The sequence below is a fragment of the Bos grunniens genome, chromosome 20 (genome assembly GCF_055505025.1).
Source record: "Bos grunniens cultivar Pamir isolate PY7600 chromosome 20, Bosgru_T2T1.0, whole genome shotgun sequence".
NCBI classification, from domain to species: Eukaryota; Metazoa; Chordata; class Mammalia; order Artiodactyla; family Bovidae; genus Bos; species Bos grunniens.
The window spans coordinates 46,026,534-46,047,305 of NC_141184.1; the positions used below are offsets into that span (position 1 = coordinate 46,026,534).

A 20,772-nucleotide genomic window follows, 5' to 3' on the forward strand; every position below is an offset into this window, starting at 1 on the left:
TTCCATGTCCAGTTCTAACTGTTGCTTCTTGACGGGCACACAGGTTTCTCAGGAGTCAGGTAAGGTGGTCTGGTATTGTATATTTAAGTCCCATACACCACTTCTTGGATAATCTTAGGCAAGTAAAGCTTTTCCTTGGAATTTCAGTTTTCCTCTCTATAAATGAGAAAAACAATATTGGACCCGTCTATGTCACAGGTTTGTTGTGAATTGAAGGAGTCTTGGGGACGAATGAAGTGATTTAGGAATGTCATTTGCATGTTGCTTCACTCAAGGTTAGACAAAGTAGGATATCTTCTCTTCCAGACTACCTATCACTGGCCAGGCATCAAGTGTTACAAATAATAATCATGTTGAATGGAGTTAAATGATTCTAAAGGGCTGCATTTTATATGAAAACTCCAGGACTTTGACCTAAAGTATTTCTAGAATTTTATATTTGTTACAGCCTAAACAGTAAACTTGCAGTCAGATACACACATTTCAGTCTCTCTCTCTTTTTTTTTTTTTTTTGCTTATGTGCCTTTGACCATTTCTGTGCTCCCAGTATTTCAAAAATGAAATATAGAGAAACTAAAAAGACCTCACCTAAGCAGTATAGTTCTGGGGATGGAGGGATGGGGAGTTACAAGGAAAATAAGATATTGTCCAAGTTTCTACTATGAACTTTAAAAAAAAATCCTGCTGTAATTTGTCATATCACCACAGAATGTTGGAAATTCATTTCATTTTCCTCCATATATATATATATATATATATATATATATATATATAATATGTATTATATATATATAATATTTCTCTCTAAGAAATACTCAAATCTGGGGCCATGAAAGAATAAGATGAAAATGTGAGCCACTTTCAAATTGATCGAGGTTGCCAATTCCTTATGTAATTGTATTTTGACCTTTAACTACTGAATTTAAGCCAACTCCACAGTGAACTACAATTAAAGTTATAAAGAGTCTTCAAACTACAAAACCTAATAGTTGTGAAAGGTACATGCCAAGTAAATAGGTTTCCAGGGATCTCAAACTCCCTGGTGTGGAAACATTTTCCATCATGTCTTTGCTCTGTGGCAGGTTTTAGGTAGGAAAAGGAGTTTTGTTCATGAAAGAAAAGAACAAGCATGATTTTTCATGAAGTGTTGTATTCACACACAGTTTCCTTACACAGGCAGACAAGACATATCATCTTATCATTTGTTCTCCACCTGAAGGGACTGTCCTGCTATCACTGAGCTGGACATCAGGGGCAATGCTGACAGCTGCCATATGGCTGCACACTTCAATGGCAAACTCAGAGCACAGGATTCCAGAAAATCTCCTTTGCCTTGTCTCCTCTGCCCCACTCAATTTTCCTATCACTAGGCTTTACTTGGAAAACCTATCTAAAGAGAGGGGAGAAAATTAGTAATACACTGCATTCTAAGATTACATTTTCTTCAATTTGGCTGACATCCTAATACTGCAAGCTATGGGCAATTCAGAATGGATGAACTATGAAAGGTCATTTTTAGCCAATATTGAAATGAGACTCATCCAACAACAACAGAAATGTGGTCTGGGGAATTGAGCATTTTCAAGATTTAGTTCGTATAGCAGTGCTTAGAGGCACTGTATCATGGAAGGTACTGTCTTTCCAATGAGAGTAAAGGGCAAAATCATGGTCACTGGAGGGCTTTAAAAACTGCAAACATCGTTTCTCAAAGATGGATAAGCCTTGGATATTTAGAAATGATACAACTTTCCTTTTTGTACCAGTTAAGGTTCTTAGTCCATCTTTCCTGAATTGCAGACTACATTTTTTGTCTGCTACAGTTCTTGCGGCAGAAACAGAGTTGGGGGTGGGAGAAGTCTGCTGCCCAAAAGCATAATGTTGAAACTGTGATTTCATTAGGAATGACTTATAGTAAGGCAACCCAGGAAAAGAAGTGGAAAATAAGTAACCTATTCACAGGAGAAAATGCTATGTTCTTCTCTGATTTTTCAGTTTTTTAAGAGTACCAGGAATTCTTCCCTGCCAATAAAACTGAGGTTCTCGTATATCAGATCTAGTTTATGACCCTCCCTAGATTTGCTTGGTTCACCCTGCCCTCTGGGAATCAACTCCTTGCTCAATAAAACAACTCAGTTGTTGCTGTTGCAGGTACCAACACTATGTCTCAGGACCCTCTGGGGTGAGGACTGGGTGTCAGCACCACTTCAGTCAATCTCCTGCATCAGAACTCACAGCGATGGGACTTTCCTGGTGGTACAGTGGATAAGAGCCCGCCTGCCAATGCAGAGGACACGGGTTCAACCTCGTCCAGGAGGACCCCACACGCCGCAGAGCAAAAGAGTCTGTGCGCCACAACTACCGAGCCTGTGCTCTAGAGCCCAGGAGTTGCAACTACTGAGCCCACGTGCTGCAACTCCTGAAGCCTGTGTGCCTAGAGCCTGGTGCTCTGCAATAAGAAAGGCCACCACAATGAGAAGCCTGCACAATGCAACTGGAAAGTAGGCCCTGCTTACCCCAACCAGAGAAAGCCCGCATACAGCAATAAAGACCCAGCGCAGCCAAAAATAATACATAAATAAAATTTTAAAAAGAACTCACAGCAGATATCATCTAGTCATATTGCCTAGTCAGACTGAACCCATGGTGGGCTCTGGCCTCTATAACTTCCAGACATGGATGATGAAGGCAATCTGCCCACAGAGAAAGACCAGATAAATTAACCTAGAGAGGGTGAACTTTGATCAGTGAGAGTGAGAAAGCAGGAAAGATCCAGCAGATGAACTCCTTTGCCTTCAGGTTTCTGACAGACTGTACTGGTAGAATGTGCAGGAGAAGATGACCTGTAACCTGAGAAGTCAGCTCTGTGTGTGTGTGTGTGTGTGTGTGTGTGTGTGTGTTTTGAGCTGTGGCAAGCTCAGAAATTTACAATTATTCGCTTTTCTTTCTCCCCTGCTTCACTTCTTCTTTTCTTTATTGTTGTTCTAATGTTTCACTTCCCAATAAAGCCAAAGAATTTAATCTCCAGTTCCAGCTCTATATTTCTAGAAACTCAGGCTAAGATATCCACCATAAGACAGTAGCTGTATTTTTGATTTCTGAATTATAAGAAAACATACATCACTAAAATACATTAGATTTGATTATGTATATAAACAAATTAGTGCTTTATATGAGTTAATAGTTAAAATTAATTTCAGGTTGAATTCTGAAATTGCTAATATTTGCACATGCTCAATCTTGGTTCAACCTAATCATATTTATACTGGAAGTAAAGTAATATGATAGTTAAGACCTCAGGACTGATACTGACTAGAAGCAAATTAGTTCTACCGCTTACTACCTGTTTAACATTGAACAAGTTACTGTGTGTGTGTGTTAGTCACCTAGTCATGTCTGACTCTTTGCAACCCCATGAACTATAGCCCTCAAAATCCTCTGTGCATGGAATTCTCCAGGCAAAAATACTGGAGTGAGTTGACATTCCCTTCTCCAGGAGATCTTCCCAACCCAGGGATCAAACCCATGTCTCCTGCATTGCAGGCAGATTCTTTACCATCTGAGCCACCAAGGAAGCCCGAACAAGTTATTAAATCACTCCAAATCCCAGAGATCTCATTTATAACATGGAGATAATATCTAGGTTTGTGAGAATTATATATAGTCCATGTAACTATTTAATAAGTATTAATTGTTTTTAATACAAATTAATGCATTTATCACATCTATGGATTATGTCTGGTATATATATGAACTTAAGAATCATTTTCTTTAAATCTCCCGGCATCCCCACACCCAGACCAGGCATTCTTGGGCCTCAGGTCAGAAAGCAGACACAAAATACGCATTTATATGTCACAAATAAAAAGTTTTTAAAAAACAATATTTGCTAATAATTACTATTATGCTTCCCATTTTCAATCACTAATTTCAGTTCTATCAATTGATCTTTTATATATATATGAAGATTCAGGATTGCCATTAATTCTCTTAGGTTATTATGTTACTGGATTTTTATAAGTCACTTTCAAAAATATTTAGAGGACAAAAATTATTTGCCTTAAAAATGTTAAATCAGACCATTCTTAGGCCAAATTTATTTCCATTTCTCATGTTATCACTAGACTAAAAACAAAATTGACTAGAGGTAGTAGAGTAACACACATTTACTCAGAATATTAAAGAGATTCTAACTAAGGATCCTATCTGCTCCCAAGTACCTTCTACATTGTTCTACCTCAAAGTCACCCTTCTTGAATTAGGACATTTTCCAATAATAATCATATAATACTTATATTGTTTAAAATGGTTTACAGAGTCTTCCAAATATGATTTAATACTCAGCACATCTTAGGTGGTTTAGTCATTCCTCTTAGAAGCAGATAACAGAAATCAATGTCAAATTTTAAGAAAGAAAGACATTTTATTATCATCATCATCATTTCATAAAACCCAAGGGGCAATCAGCCTAAGGAAAGGCTGGAACCAGGACCTGGAAGGCCAAAAGGAACTAAGGGTAGTCCTTTTCATCACTTACTCTGCTTCTCTCTGTGTATCTGTTTCATTGCATCCAATCTGACCATCAAGATTTCCTGTTTACTTATCCTCTGATAAGAGACCAGTCCAATGGAATTACAGTTACCTGGTCTCACCTTCAAGTTCCCAGCAGAGTGTAGCTGGGAACTACAGCTACAGTTCAGTTTGAAAAGATACCCCTTCCTGGTCCATACATCTTTGGCCAGTGGGGGTGGTCCATGTACAGCAAATATGGCTATCAAGGCCTACCTGTAGGCCAGGGGTAATTTCAGAACAATTGGATTGTAATAAGCAGATCATTCCCAAATGTGTCCACCACACTTAAGGCAAATATAACTCTTCCTGGCTTTTTAAAATTTTTAGTTTACTGTGGTAAGAACACTTATTATGAGATTTATCCTCTTAACAGATTTTTAAGTATATGATACAGTATTACCTATGGGCACTATGTTTTACAGCAGACCTCTAAGGCTTATGCATTTTTGCGTAACTGAAATTTTGGACCTGTTATTAGCAACCTTCCATTTCCCCCTCCACCAGCCCCTGGCAACCACCACTCTACTCTGCTTCTAAGAGTCTGACTATTTTAGGTATCTCCTATTAGTGTAACCATGTAGTATTTATCCTTCTGTGACTGGTTCACTTCACCTAACATAATACCCTCAAGGCTCATCCATGTTTCACATATTGCAGGATTTTCTTCTGTTTCTATTTTATAGATGAAAAAACTAAATTTCTGGGTGGTTGACTCCTTGAAGCAGAAAAATTTAAATTTGACCCAAATATTCTGATTATAAATTCTATTTTTTTTTTCAGTTCAACCACATAACCAGTCTGAAAGCAGACACAAAAAGGACCATTATTAAAATTTTGCAAACACCTTAAACTGGAAAAGGTAGTGCAATAAAATACTAATTTGATAAATGTTCATAAAGTAATCAGCTTGAGTTTTTTGAAAGAGCCTATGACTGGCTTTTGAAGAAGCACACTCAGTTCTCTAAGTTTAGAAATTAGAACATAGCAGAAATATCCAATGAAACTTGATGACAGAGAGATACAAAGGGAAGAAGGCAGTCGTAAAAAATAAGGTAAAATAAAACATCATGTATTTATATTTAGTGGAACCTAGTCGGAGAAGGCAATGGCACCCTACTCCAGTACTCTTGCCTGGAAAATCCCATGGATGGAGGAGCCTGGTAGGCTGCAGTCCATGGGATCGCTAAGAGTCGGACATGACTGAGCGACTTCACTTTCACTTTTCACTTTCATGCATTGGAGAAGGAAATGGCAACCCACTCCAGTGTTCTTGCCTGGAGAATCCCAGGGACGGGGGAGACTGGTGGGCTGCCATCTATGGGGTCGCACAGAGTCGGACACGACTGAAGCGACTTAGCAGCAGCAGCAGCAGTCAAGGAAATACTAGCATCCATGGGCTTCTTCCAAACATAAAATCCCTTGTTTAGGTGATGAAGACAGGCTACTTCATGTTTCTAAGGCATGATGCCTGATTCTCATTAAGTGCACTGCCTGATTCCTTTGCATATAAAATAATCTTTTATAAACTCTGGGCAAAGTCAAGTCCACTGTGGGCCAATGCTTATTTTCATAGTTGACATAGACCACAGCTACCTGACTTCAAACATTGGGATAGGGACTCTCTACAAAAATATCCAGCCATTTTAATGTATAATGCCAAACATCTGGGTATTTGAATATATTAGCTGATTATTTTAAATTTTTGGTTTTCAAATTTTAGAAAGTTATTAATACAGTCTCTAAGCAAGTACCCTAATTCATTTTTAAAAATATGGAGTATGGTTTGAAATACATGAGCAACAGCCTCAGATTTGGTACAGGATTTTGGCTGTCAGTGCATTGTATGCCAAGAGACCACTGGACTAAATTGCACCTCAGGTTTGTAAACTTATGAAGAACATATTAATTAATATCTAAAACTTAACCAGTCCTTTAAAATCATTGTGCTATGTAAATCTGTATCACTCTTCTAAAGATGCAAATCCATGCAAACAACATGCATGCATACATACATATATACACACATGAGCTGGCCAAACTCCACTGGATGCTAGAACAAGACATGAGCCCTACCTTCTTGCTAGATCTTATCTTAATCATGATGTTGGACTGTCCTCAAAACAACGAGGAAAGGTTACTGTTACTTCACAGTAGGGAAAGAAAGCTGAGTGAGCCTTCTGCCCTCATTTAGCAAGCCTGGATGGTGATTTCTCCACAAGAGAGTGAATGAGAGACTCTCCAGCTGGGGATTGAAATATTGCAGGGGTACAGATTGTGAGAGCAAACTGACTTTTGGAGGCTTGTACCCTAAGACTGGTTAAAAGAGTGCAACTGAACAAAAATAAATGCTTTGACAGCAAGATGCTTTTTGGTACTATTGAACGTGTCTAAATTCAGCACACAGCATTAGTGATGAAATTTAAAAGGCCAGAATTATTCTGAGAATTCAAAAATTTCCATGTTTTTAGATAAAAAAGATTTGATTGGGTCATAAATGTGTGACATATTACGGCACATTTATTGTTGTTTAATTTGCAAATTGAATGGTTAATGATTTTATGCTTGCTTACTCCCCATACTGTTGCTTTTATAATTAAGTCTACTTCTAATAAAATATAACAAGGTGAGTGAATGCCTAAGGTTACACAACTAATTCTACTAGCAAAACTATATACAATCTTTGCTTTTAGAATTACCTCCTAGTTATATTAATAGACAGGATGGCACATATAGACAGCAAGCACAATGTGAGTTACGAGTGAAAAAACCACAATATAAAAGAATGTTTTTCATTTAAATTGTTTTCCTTTTTAGATGGCTTGACTTACTCAAAACAATAGAAGACCCTTGACTTCATTTCTATTTCAAAGTACAATCACCACTTATCTGTTTTTCTGGGCAGTTGACACTGCCTTGCTGACTGCATGACTTCAGATGAATTGTTTTAAAAGCTATCCAGTAATGTGCAATTTCATCTGAGACAGGTACTATCATGTCAGTTTGAAGCAATTGTGAATAGTCCTTCCTAAATATTTCTAATGCCATTTGATAGGTGTCATTGAGTTTTATGAAAACTACTGAGCCACTTCCTTTTTTGACCGTGTTTGGAATTACTGTACAGATCTCTTTCCTGGCCTCTGGCAGAGACTTGTGATGTAAATAAGTTCATATGACTGGCTGTAAAGGAAGAAGGTGTGTATTACTAGACCAAGTACATCAAAGGGGTGTGCATGGTTTCAACAAAAATTAAGAACAGGAGTGTTTTGAGAGACACCTTTGAGAGATTTCCGCAGATCGTGGCCTGCCTTGAAGAGAGCTTTCTCTTCTGGTTAATATCCTTCTTCCTGTCTCCTCCTCCACCCTCAATCCAAAAATGTAGTGAAACCAATGCTAACGATGAAAATAGTGCTAAGAAAGTCTGAAGAACCAGGAAAGGAGATCTGAGAAAAGAGGAGGACGGCACATCCGCATCACAAACACAAGTCTGACAAACTTTATTTACACAGACGCCTCCATATGTCACCACCGTGTAAATTCTCTCATATGGACAACTTTACGCCTTAAAATTTTGCCTTTGACAGTTTGCTTCACTATGAGATATGACAGATTTTTCAGTAATTTTCAACCAATATCTTGCAGAACTGACATGGTGTGTGGTCTGATTCAGGTGTGCAAAATTGAGGTTTGATGTTCACAGAAGCAGTTATTAATTCCCAAAATCCTATTATTACAGAAATACTTAACACAGAAGATAAAAACCTCCTAATCCTTCCACCCAAAAGAGAACCACTCTCCACATTCACTGCTTATTACCATTTCCCACTCAAAATACATCACACTAACATATATTATTGTACCCACTTTCTACAAAATCACTCTTTGACTACAATTTTTATGAAAAAGCCAGAAGCACCAGACTGTTTTCACCCTTCACCATTCACTTTTCAAACAGGGAAAGAACTTACACATTCTTTCTCTTGTGCTTTTTTTCTTTCTTGATCTGATTCTTTTGTTTGAGGGAGCAGGGACTTTGGAGATGGAGTTCATAGAAATCTCTTGACATTCTCCAAAAATGCCATTCAATTTTAAACTATAGCATTCATAACTGGCATTTCTTTTCTCATTTGGGAAATGTTAATGAATATGTTCTAACAAAAGTTTGCTATAAAGAAAATTGTTGGTAAGTGAAACAAGATCTCTTTACCCTGATTTTCATTTAAAATTAAACATACATAGCAAAAGATTAGCATTTCATGAAACCTTTAAAATTATATTTAAAAGAAAAAGATTGATTTTGTAATTAACAAAATTGAGTAACACTCAATAGGACATCATGAAAAATTATATATTGACTAATTTGTTTCTACTAGGATTTTTAAGTAAGAAATGCTATTGCAGTTCTCTACCTAATATTGCTTCCAAAAACATATCATAGATAGATATTTGCTAAGTTTGCCCTTTAGAATACATCACCAACAAAGTAGAGAGTGAGCTGGACTAGAAGACAGGCTCTCTGGTGTTTGTCTGTGGTTCCGCTAGCAGCTATTTACACTTATGTGAGAAAATAATATAACTTCCAAGACCTTGACTTCCACCTGTAAAATTAGAAGCATAGATTCCATTTTTTAAAGGTTACTTGAGACTTAAGTCAGTCTATTATGGATTTGGGTGAGAGTTATTAGAGTAAGCTAATTGTTATAAGGAAATTCCCCAAATTCAGAAGCTTAACATAGAAGTTTATTTTGTAGCTACTGCATGACAAGGTTCAATGGGCATGTTCCAGGCAGCTTTCTTCCATGCGCCAACTGCGGAAGTGAATTTTCCTCTACCTGTGGTTCTGCCACTCTCTAAGCCTTGGATTCCTTTGCACTTGATCCACAAAAGTGTAAAGAATCAAGGAAAGGACATGCGCTTCTTAAACATCTTTGCCTAGAAATGACATATTGTATTTCACTTGTTTGTTTTCCAATAGCCAGAATGACCCCACCAAGATGCAAGGGGAACTGGGAAATGTAGTCTCTGGCTGGGCTGACACTTTGCAGTTATGGATGGTGGAACACAAGTTTCGGTAGACAATCCAACAAATATCATTCTAAATGGAGACAGTGACTCTATGTAAAGAAGTAAAGATCTTAGGAAAACTCAGTAAATATCAATATAAGCAAATGACCCCTGTATTCAAGCAATGCCCTATGTTGCAACTGATGGAATTTCCCAGAAAATACGAAGTTATATAAAGACACTGTAGGAAATCATGGTTTGAGATATAACCTGCCATACAATAGAATCCTAAAGAGATCCTGAGTTCTGTAGCACATTATCCACAAAAGTAATTCCATCATTTCCAGTGGTAAAATATGTTGTGCCTATTTCTATCTTAAACCTAAATCAGTTTCAGTCCACCCTTGTTTTAGCAATGACATCTTACAAACTTCCCTCCCTGAAGCTGGCTATTTAATTTGCGAGTCCCAGTGCAAAATGAAAAACGAGGGCCCCTGGGGCTTCTCTGGTGGCTCAGAGGGTAAAGTATCTGCCTGCAATGTGGGAGACCCGCATTTGATCCCTGGGTTGGGAAGATCCCCTGGAGAAGGAAATGGCAGCCCACTCCAGTATTCTTGCCTGGAGAATCCCATAGACAGAGGAGCCTGGTAGGCTACAGTTCACGGGGTCGCAAAGAGTTGGACACAACTGAGCGACTTCACTTTCTTTCACATTCTTGCTCTAAAAGCAAGGAGGAAATGTTATTGAAGGTACTAAAATATAAAACTTTGTCCTTTCTTCTGATGATCTCTATCAACTTGCTATGCTATTTTTTATTTGCTATTTAATGTCATCCTAACCGAAGAAAACTAAAATTTCAAATTACTGGCATGAATGTTACCATCCATTTAAAGTGTGCAGTGCCAGTTTTACATGGAAATAGAGTATTTAACTGATATGGGGAATCACCAGAATTATCCAATTCGTATTTAGTGGTTCCTCCCCAAAGGCCCTCTGAGTTGACCAGTAGAGACAAACACAAGTCAGACTCAGAAAGGCCGGAAGTAGGAAGACAGTATGCCCCAACACAAAGAGCTGGTCAAGGGAGTACTCCAGGCCACAAAGACACCTGCCAGAACAGAGCAGAACGCAGCCCGCTTACGCCTCTGAGATCAGGCCCTGCGACACGGAGCACAGCTTGCACTCTGAGTCCCATTCTGCCAGGTTCGCTTTCCTATCAGCTATCCAGGAGGAAGTCAGGTCAGGCATTTCTTCTTCCCCCGACCCATCTCTGGACAGACTCCAAGAATCGTTAAACGTCTGTACCAGGAATCACTCCAATTTGTGATGACCTGGAGCTTCCTAGGTGGTTCAAATGGTAAAGAATCTGCCCGCGATGTGGGCGATCTGGGTTCGATCCCTGGGTCGGGAAGATCCCCTGGAGAAGGGCATGGCAGCCCACTCCAGTATTTTTGCCTGGAGAATCCCATAAACAGAGGAGCCTGGTGGGCTACAGTCCATGGAGTTGCAAAGAGTCGGACATGACTAAACGACTAACATTATGGTCCGTCAGGGATCACTCAGCTCCCGGATCAAGGTGAGCAAGCGGTTAAACTCCGCTGCGCCACCTAGTGGTTCTAGATCTCAGGCACTGGGATCAAGCCACCATGCCCCACTCCCAGAGGCTGCCTGACTGCCACGTCCTCTTTACTCTGCACGCATGCTCCACAGTCCCACCAGACTTCACTCACAAGACACAGATACATACATAAATGTATCAAGAATTTCACACCACAGTGGGGTCCTTTGAGCATAAGGACATATGTCACTGCGCTAACCACATGCCCATGAAGACAACTCTAATTCTACTCCAAACGAATGTCTTCAGAAACAAAGTGTTATTCTCCAACTGTGATCCAAAAATTCCCAGGGCTCCAAGTGACCCAGTCTTGCCAAGGTGTTTCACTCAAAGAAACATAACAGTAAAATAACCAAGATAATTAAGAATAATTCCATTCTTTGCTTGCTCGTAACTCAAAGCAAGAATTTTTAAGCTTCTGGTTTCTGTTCTTAGTCCTTTTGTGTAGAAGCTGCTCTAGAGTCTTCTAGGCTCTGCTTCTTACTCTCCATTTTGCTAGAAAAAGAAGTTTCTTCCTGACACCAAGCCCATAAAGCTTTTTGCTCACTTTCCCTAGTTCTCCCCCAGATCTGGTGTAAATCAACTCAGTCTCTTGGATTTCTTTTCCTTTTTTTCCCTCTGCTTTGCCCATTACTAAGGTTCCCTACCCCAAAGGGGAGCCCAGAAGCTGATGCAGAGGGTAAGAATTTTTTCCTTTCATGAGAGTAGGAGAGGGGACAGAACATGAAAACAAATTTAGCAATGTTCCGTGTCCCAATTATACATTAATAGTTGTATTCCTCTTATAATTCAAAGCCTACTCACCTGTGTTTTCATTTATCTCCTAGAATAGCTCTTGATGCTGTAGCCTCTCTTACTCAACTAAACAGTGGCTCTGCCTCTGTTGCGTAGAAGCTAAAAGCACTGGCACCTGTTATCTGAGGAATACTGCATGAGTCATGTAATCTCAGCCTTCCATTTCCTCTGTAGTATATATAAACTATGATTTGTGGGCAACTCAGAGTCGGAGGAATGAACTCTTTCTCGGTACCATGAATTAATGACCTGATTATGTATAAACTAGTAATATAAATGATCTTAAGGAAATGTGTATCAAGGAAAAGAGGGCAGCCTGCATTGGATATTATCGCCTTGTAAGAAACACTGAAGCAGTAATAGTTCATCAAGGTTTTCTGAACTTAGGCAAAATATCTCCAATGTTTCTTCCTATTTTCCAATTACATATTTCTGATTAATAGTTTGAGCCCAGCAGATATTTATTCCAGGAGGAAAAAATAGTTTCCCAGAATGAAATAAACAAAAGTTATGGTCATTGAGAATAGATGTGTCGTATTACAAATTGAAATTTTGGGGTTATTTATCAGCCTTTTGTGGAATTAGGTATTGTGAGTTCATTACTGAAATTCTGATCATTTCAGGGTATATAAAATTGAACAGATTATTGACTAGCTAAACCGAGTTCACATCCTAAAATATAATGACCCGTTATTCAGCATCTCCAACTGCATGATACTGAGTATCTTGGCAATATACGAAATTAAATGACTAAAAACTACCTACCAGGGTGACTTAAAAATTAAATAAAAATATGTGTATGCAAATGTAAATGCATGTGAAAGTCTTAAGCACAAAGTCTGACTTACATTGTTTAAATCCTTTTTTTTTTTTTAGATTCCACATATAAGTGATATCATATGGTTTTTTCCTTTCTCTGATTTACTTCACTTACTGTGATGATTTCTGGGTTCATCCATGTTGCTGCAAAAGACATTATTTCATTATTTTACTGGCTGAGTAATATTCCATTGTATATACGCATCACATCTTCTTTATCTATTCATCTGTCAATGGACATTTAGGTGGCTTCCATGTCTTAGCTATTGTAAACAGTGCTTCAGTGAACACTGGGGTGCATGCATCTTTTCAAACCATGTTTTTCTCCAGATATATGCCCAGAAGTGGGATTACAGCATCATACGGTAGTTCTATTTTTAGTTTTTCAAGGAACCTCCATACTGTTCTTCATAGTGGCTGCACCAAATTACATTCCCACTAACAGCCTAGGAAGATTCCCTTTTCTCCACACCCTCTCCAGCATTTATTGTTTGTAGATTTTGTGATGATGCCCATTCCGACTGGTACGAGATGATATCTCATTGTATTAATAGTTTTGCTTTGTATTTCTATAATAATTAGTATTATTAATGTTAATATAGCTAGTGGATGCAATGAAATTCCAGCAGAACTATTCAAATCCCTAAAGGATGATGCCATTAAGGTTTTAAATTCATTATGTCAGCAAATCTAGAAGACCAGCAATGTTCACAGGACTGGAAAAGGTCAATCCTCATCCCAATTCCCATACAAGAAGTGTAGCACCAAATAATGTGCTTACCATCAGACAATTGTACTGATCTCCCATGCTAGTAAGGTAATGCTTCAAATCTTGCATGCTAGGCTTTAGTACTATGCAAACCAAGAATTTCCAGATGCTCAAGCTGGGTTTAGAAAAGGAAGACAAACTAGAGACCTAATTGCCAACATTTGCTGGATTCTAGAGAAAGCAAGGGAATTTCAGAAAAACATCTATCTCCGTTTCATTGACTATGCTAAAGCCTTTGACTGTGTAGATCATGACAAACTGTGGAGAGCTCTTAGAAAGATGGGAATACCAGACCATCTTACCTGTCTCCTGAGAAACCTGTATGCAGGTCAAAAAGTAACAGTTAGAACCCTGTATATGGAACAACTGATTGGTTCAAGATTGAGAAAGGAGTACAAAAGGGTTGTCAGCTGCCACCCTGTTTATTTAACCTATATGCTGAGCACATTATGAGAAATGCCAGGCTGGATGTTACAAGCTGGAATCCAGATAGGAAGGAGAAACATCAACAACCTCAGATATGTGGATACCACTCCAATGGCAGAAAGCGAAGAGGAACTGAAGAGCCTCTTGATGAGGGTGAAGGAGAAGAGTGAAAGAGCCAGCTTAAGACTAAATGAAAAAAACTAAGATTGTGGCACCCGGCACCATTACTGCCTGACAAATAGAAGGGGAAAAGGTGGAAGTAGTGACAGATTTCCTCTTCTTGGATTCCAAAAATCACTGCAGACAGTGACTGCAACCATGAAATCAGAAGATGATTGCTTCTTGGCAAGAAAGCTATGACAAATCTAGATAGTGTGTTGAAAAGCATAGACATTACTCTGCCAACAAAGGTCCGTATAGTCAAGGCTATGGTCTTCCCAGTGGTCACGCATGGTTGTGAGAGCTGGACCATAAAGAAGGCAGAACGCCAAAGAATTGATGTTTTCGAAGTGTGGTGCTGGAGAAGAATCTTGAAAGTCCCTTGGACAGCAAAGAGATCAAACCAGTCAATCTTAAGGGAGATCAACCTTGAATAGTCACTGGAAAGACTGATGCTGAAGCTGAAGCTCCAGTATTTTCATCATCTGATGTGGACAACTCATTGGAAAAGTCTCTGATGCTGGGAAAGATTGAGGGCAGAAGGAGAAGAGGGTGTCAGAGGATGAAATGGCTGGATGGCATCACTAATGCAATGAACATGTACTTGGGCAAATTCTGGGAGATGGTGAGGGCCAGGGAGGCCTGGTATGCTGTAGTCCATGGGATCGCAAAGAGTTGGACATGACTGAGCGACTGAATAACAACAACAACAATTAGCAATGTTGAGTATCTTTTCATATGCCTCTTGGCCATCTTTATGTTTTCTTTAGAGAAATGTTTATTTAGATCTTATGCTCATTTTTGATTGGGTGGCTTGATTTTTGGATATTGAGCTTCATGAGCTATTTATAAATTTTTGATACTAATCTCGTCGGTTGCATAGCTTGTGAATATTTTCTCCCATTCTGTGGGTTGTTTTTTTTCCTTTGCTGTGCAAAAGTTTTTGAGTTTCATTAGATCCAATTTGTTTATTTTTGTTTTCCATTAACATTTTATTTTGTTTATTTCCATTACTCTGGGAGACAGATTGAAAAAGATATTGCTGCAATTTACATTGAAGAGTGTTCTGCCTATGTTTTCCTTGAAGACTTTTATTGTATCTGGTATTACATTTAGGTCTGTAATCCATTTTGAGCTTGTTTTTGTGTATGGAGTTAAAGAATGTTCTAGATTCATTTCTTTACATGTAGCTGTCCAGTTTTCCCAGCACCACTTATCGAAGAGACTTTTCTCCATTGTATAGTGTTGCCTTCTTTTGTCGTAAATTAATTTGCTATAGGTGCATGGGTTTATTTCTGGGCTTTCTATCCTACTCCATTGGCCTTTATTTCTATTTCTGCACCAGGACCACATTGCTTTGATGACTGTAACTCTGTAGCATAGTCTAAAGTCAGGGAGCCTGATTCCTCTAGCTCCATTTTTCTTTCTTAAAATTGTTTTAGCTATTTGAGGTCTTTTGTGTTTCCATATAAATTTTAAGTTCTTTATCTATGAAAAATGACATTGGTAATCTGGTAGAAATTGCACTGAATCTGTAGATTGCCTTGGATAGTGTAGTCATTTTAACAATATTGATTCTTCCAATCCAAGAATATAGTGTATCTTTCCATCTGTTTTATATTATGTTCAATTTCTTTCAACCATATCTTATAGTTTTCCTATAAGAGTACAGTATATTTTTCCGAAGAGTACAGGTCTTTTTTTTCCTTAAGGTAGTTTTCTTTGGATGCAATTGGTAAATGGAATTATCTCTTTAATTTCTCTTTCTGATCTTTTCTTGTTGTGTAATGCAACAGATTTTTGTCTATTAACGTTTTGTCTTTTGTATCCTGCAACTTTACTAAACTAATTGATGAGCTATCGTAGTTTTTGACAGCATCTTTAGGATTTTCTATATATAGTATCATGTCATCTGCAAACAGTGGTAGTTTTACTAATTTTTTTCCCAATTTAGATTCCTTTTATTTCTTTTTCTTCTCTAATTGCCATGACCATGACTTCCTAAACTAGGCTGAATAAAAGTGGTGAGAGCAGACCTCCTTGTCTTGTACTTGATCTTAGAGGAAATGCTTTCAGCTTTTCACCATTGAATATGATGTTAGCTGTAGGTTTGTTACATATGGCCTTTACTATGTTGAGGTATGTTCCCTCTATGCCCACTTTCTGGAGAGTTTTTATCACAAATGGATATTGAATTTTGTCAAAAGCTTTTTCTGCGTCTGTTGAGATAATCATACAGTTTTTATTCTTCAATTTGTTGACGTGGTGTATCACTCTGATTGAATTGTAGGTATTGAAAAATCCTTGCATCCCTGGGATAAACCACACTTAATCATGGTGTATGTCCCTTTTAATGTGTTTTTGGATTCAGAAACACATAGTATTTTGTTATGGATTTTTGCAGCTATGCCCATCATAATATTGACCTGAAATTTCTGTGTGTGGTATTTTTGTCTGGTTTTGGTATCAGAGAAGACTCTTGAGAGTCCCTTGAACTGCAAGGAGATCCAACCAGTCCATTCTAAAGGAGATCAGCCCTGGGATTTCTTTGGAAGGAATGATGCTAAAGCTGAAACTCCAGTACTTTGGCCACCTCATGCGAAGAGTTGACTCATTGGAAAAGACTCTGATGCTGGGAGGGATTGGGGGCAGGAGGAGAAGGGGACAACAGAGGATGAGATGGCTGGATGGCATCACTGACTCGATGGACGTGAGTCTGGGTGAACTCTGGGAGATGGTGATGGACAGGGAGGCCTGGCGTGCTGTGATTCATGGGGTGGCAAAGAGTCGGACACGAGTGAGTGACTGAACTGAACTGAACTGACTTGGTATCAGAGTGATGGTGGCCTCATAGAACTATTTGGGGGAGTTTTCCTTCCTCTGCAATTTTCTGGAATAGTTTCAGAAGCATAGGTGTTAATTCTTCTCTAAATTTTTGACAGTTAAAATTGTTTTGTATAAATAGATTCTATTTATTTACTCAATTTCACTGAAAATGTCTCTTTGTAATCACTAAGACTACAAGTATCACTTGTGTTAAATCTGTGCTTCTAAGGAAAGGAGAACAATATATTTCATGTCTGTGCTCTAACCAGGAAGAGGAAATCTTGTCTAGGGTTTTGATTATGTTAAAAGAAAAAAATGAAATTTCACAGCTTCTGTGTTTTTTGTTTATTTACACTGTTCAATTTTAGACAGCCACAAGACAAAGCCTTTTAGGTTAATAGCTCCTTAAAACTTTTGTGTTGTGAAATGGTGAAAAGTGAAAGTGAAGTCGCTCAGTCCCTCTTTGCGACCCCATGGACTGTAGCCTCTCAGGCTTCTCAGTCCATGGGATTTTCCAGGCCAGAATACTGGAGTGGGTTGCCATTTCCTTCTCCAGGGGATCTTCCTGACCCAGGGGTTGAACCGGGTCTCCAGCATTGTAGGCAGATGCTTTACTGTCTGAGCTACCAGGGATTGCGCCTGTGAAATGGTAGTCACCCACAATAGAAAGTCTTTTATATTAAAATATGCTCAATTATATTCCTAGCTTAGAGTATGGGCAGAAAGCAAAATCATATTTAATTTTAAAAAAATAATGGGAATTTAGGGGCTGGAGGCTAGCAGGTAGAGTGGACCAGAGATAAAAAGATGAGTGAGAGCAGCCAAAACTTAGGGAGGGCATATAGATAGGAAAAAAATGTAGAAAGGTAGGAAAGTGTTGAATGTCAGAGCACTGATGATTAATATTCTAATTCTTGCTTTGTATTTACAATTATATTGTATAATCAACTCCATTAATCCATTACTGTCTCATTTGGGCTTCTCTAAAAAATTACACAGACTGAGTGGCTTAAACAACATTTATTTCTCATTGTTTTGGAGATCACAGTGCCAACATGGTTAGGTTCCTGGTGAGGGCCCTCTCTTCCTGGTTATGTTCTTACATTGCCTTTCCTTCATGCATGCATACAGAGAGGAGGCAAACTCTCTTGTGTGTCTTCTTAAAAAGGCACTAATTCTACTATGGGCTTCCCAAGTAGCTCAGTGAATAAAGAACTGCCTGCAAAGCAGGAGACACAAGAGACGCAGGTTCAATCCCTGGGTCAGGAAGATCCCCTGGAGAAGGGCATGGCAACCCACTCCAGTATTCTTGCCTGGGGAATCCTATGGACAGAGGAGCCTTGGGCTACAGACCATAGGGTCGCAAAGAGTCAGACATGACTGAAACAACTGACCACAGACACACACAAGCAATCCCATCATGAGAGCTCCACCTTCATGACCTACTTACATTCACTAGGCCCCATCTCAAAATATCATCACATGCTATGTGCGTGCTAAGTCACTTTAGTTGTATCCAGCCCTTTGTGACCCACTGGGCTGCAGTAGGTTCCTGTGTCCATGGGATTCTCCAGGCAAGAATACTGGAGTGGTTTGCCAGTGCCCTCCTCCAGGGGACTTCCCCAACCCAGGGACTGAACCCATGTCTCTTATGTCTCCTGCCTTGACAGGAGGGTTCTTTACCACTAGTGCCACCTAGGAAGCCCCAAATACCAACACACTGGGAACTAAAATTTCAAAATATGAAAAGCATGGAACACAAACATTCAGTCCATATCAATTACCCTTGAAGCAAAAGTCTGCCACACACTCAGCTGTTTTATTGGCATTCTGGGGAACTGAAATAATCAAGGCCATGTCCATGATAGGGCAAAATGGTATGGAGAAGACACAGAGCAGAGATCAGAGATGGTACTAAAAAGAAGAAACAGCAACCCCCAGAATCACTAGAGATTTTGGAGATAAGGAATGTGTTCCAGGATTTGGTTTCCCAGTTGACATTGAGACTGGACAGGGTGATCTCAGCACACTCGTAGGGCGCAACATCCCAAAATACACAGTGTCTTTGTTTCCCAGTGATGATCATGGTGATAAGGATAAAGACTGAAAAGCCACCACCCCAGATGTATGCTCTCCCTCTGGGCACCTCGGTTTTAAAACCATGAAACTGTGTATGCTTATCTATGAAAAAGAGACAGATACTCCTGGCTTATTCAACCAAACACGCATTTTAATCAATCATCTTTTTGATATGCAAATCTGCAAAAATTATTCACAAGATTTTATTTTCCAAGAAGATACCTGTGCAGACACACTTTGGTGTGATGTAACAACATTCTGTAGGATTTATCTATGCTGAATTTTTAGAAACTCTTTTTTCAGGATGTTCCGTTCCTCAAAACTTTTTATCTCTGTAAAATATCTCACTTCTTAACTTGGATCTGCAAATGTTGTTTTGAAGGTGACGATGCCCATTTTATCATAATGCCTGTTACCAAAACACAATAGTCCCAATGTGTCTGACTTTATCTCTTTTTTTCCTGCCTAAACCTGTAGGTTTATAATCTCTTCGCCATTTTTATTATATTAAATTGTTATCAAGGTCTCTGCTTTTCTTTCAAAATCCATTCTTTCCTCCTTTTACCAAACATAATTCTAGATATGTAGTTACAGCTCAGGCAAAAACCAATCCTAAAATAAATGGAAACAAAAGAAAAGGCAGTGTCATTCTTTTCTTAATGAGTGGTGCATGGAATTTGGGTTGACTGGTTTTTTTTTTTTTTTTTTTTTAAGGAGATGAAGTGCAGGAGAGCTAGCTTTAAAGAGGGATGATGTTAGATGAAGGGGAAACTCTTACAATAATAAAAAAAAGAACTGCTCACAGAATGTAGTAAAAAACATCTTTAAAGACAATCTATATGCCAATACCTTCAAAAAACATCTTAGAAGAGAATGGAAATATTTGGTGTTCCAGTGCTTAACTCTGACATTTAAATTGCTTCCTTAAAAAAAAAAAATCTTCCCACTTGATGAAAAGACAAAGGGAAATTGTTGTTAACTTGCCAAAGAAACTAATTAGAATATAAAAGTTACTATATTACTGTACCTATGGTAATTCATTATTTTTCAGTGTCTTGTTATCTTTATCCTTATCTATGCTGAATTTCTGTCACTAAATCTTTGTCAGCACCAAATCCCTACCTTCACTTACCTTTACCAGTTCTCTCTAATAATCTAGTCACTGGAGTTCATTAAAATATGCTCATTACCAACTCAAAGCAAAACAGTGAATAACCAAATGTCTCTCTGTGCCTAGCTGAAATGCTGTGTGCACATTTACACAGACACACACACACCATAAAGAAAGCTGAGTGTCGAAGAATCGATGCTTTTGAACTGTGGTGTTGGAGAAGACTCTTGAGAGTCCCTTGGACTGCCAGGAGATCAAATCAGTCAATTCTAAAGGAAATCAGTTCCGAATATTCATTGGAAGGACTGATGCTAAAGCTGAAACTCCAATACTTTGGCTACCTGATGCAAAGAACTGACTCACTGGAAAAGACCTGATGCAAGATTGGCAGGAGGAGAAGGGGATGAGATGGTTGGATGGCATCTCCAACTCCATGGACATGAGTTTGAGGAGGCTCCAGAAGTTGGTGATGCACAGGGAAGCCTGGCATGCTGCAGTCCATGGGGTCGCAGAGAGTCAGACAGGACTGACTGACTGAACTGAACTGAACTGAACCTTAAATGTAGCAACAAAAGCTGTTCTCACGACATTCATGATCTG

The 20,772-nt window shown here is 38.7% G+C and overlaps 1 long non-coding RNA gene across 1 annotated transcript in view; it reads right to left on the minus strand.

The window, feature by feature from the left end:
- The window catches only part of LOC147350337 (uncharacterized), a 90,004-nt gene extending 77,899 nt beyond the window's left edge, over positions 1–12,105 (minus strand). The window contains exon 1 of the long non-coding RNA XR_015148731.1: positions 11,993–12,105. This is a non-coding gene — a long non-coding RNA (uncharacterized LOC147350337). The remainder of the gene's footprint in view (positions 1–11,992) is intronic.
- Between the last annotated feature and the right edge of the window lie 8,667 nt (positions 12,106–20,772).